Genomic DNA, 1303 nt, shown 5'->3' with positions numbered 1-1303 from the left:
TCACTAATAAATGGCATTTATTTCTTCTAAAGGTCATTTTTTCTGCCATGTTTCTTGATGTTTCTATCTGGGGCTGCCTGGCACTCATCCCTTGTATAGGGACACAACACCCTGCAGGGTCAGCAGCCTGCTTTTGGATGGCAAAAGTGTGAGGTCTGGGTGTGGGAGCCCTGGAAGTGCCACTGTTACTGTGCTGGCCCAGGTGCGACAGTCACTGGCCCAAATGTGCCCCCCTGCCCAGGGATGGGCAGGGACAAACCCAAGGGGAAATGTCACCTGCTACTGCCAGGGCTGCGCTGGCCCTGCCATAATGACACTTGGACAAATCACAGCCATGCCTGGCACCTCTGACGCATCCTTTTACATTCTAACATCTCCAATTCCTGTAGTAGAGGAACTCGTAGTTTTGTAAGAGGTGTTTGAGCCTCTCCGTGAGAGGTGAAGGACAGATCTTAGCTGTGGCACCTGGAACCTTGAGTAAGTCCCTTCAGTCTACAGCGTTACGAGGCAGGCTGCGCTTTGCAAAATGAGTTGGGATCCTTGGGTGGAAAATACCACGTAGGAGCTTGAAATTCCTCTGCTCTGAGCCAGGACGGGTGCTCCTTTCCAGGCTCCATCCCTTTCCCTCTGTGTTAGCAGTGCTGGACTATGAATGAGCCATGACAGGCTGTGGCTTTGCAGGCAAATACATATTTAGAAACTGGAGGGCATTTTCCCCTTAGATTATTATCACTTGAACATAGGTTGGCTTGACAGCTTAGGTGGAAAACCATCTTCTGAGTATACCGGCAGCTCCACACTCACTTGCCCCACTAATCCACTCTGTATGCACCCTGCTTTGGTTAAAAACTGCCATGCTGGCAGCACCCTTGTGGTGCTCCAAGCTCCTGGGGCCAATTTGGGAGGGAGTCACTCATCCCTGTGCTCCCTGCAGATGTCTGTCTGTCATGCTCAGCTGTCAGCCCTCCCTTCCCATAGCTCTGCCTGTGCATTTTGCAGGTGCTCCTGCCTGCCTGCAGCACGCACCCGCCACGGTGGTTTGGAAATGCAGGCTGTGCTGCATTCCTGCTGGGGAGGGCTGCTCGGTCGTCACATGCTCCTGTTAAACCTCCTGTATTTTTCCTCCCCTGAATCTGCAACTTTCATCCTTTAAAGCAGCTTGGCGGTGCCTCCCCTGTGCCAGGCCCCCTCCCCTGGGCCAGTCTTATGAATGAATGGTTGGTGGCCCTGTGATGCCATTGCCATGGTGACAGATGGCAGCTGAAAATGCAGGGATCAGGGTCACATGAGAGCAGCGGTAAAT

This window comes from Anas acuta, chromosome 24, assembly GCF_963932015.1.
Source record: "Anas acuta chromosome 24, bAnaAcu1.1, whole genome shotgun sequence".
NCBI lineage: Eukaryota > Metazoa > Chordata > Aves > Anseriformes > Anatidae > Anas > Anas acuta.
The sequence above is the reverse complement of the archived record's forward strand: the minus strand, read 5'-3'. Positions refer to the sequence as shown.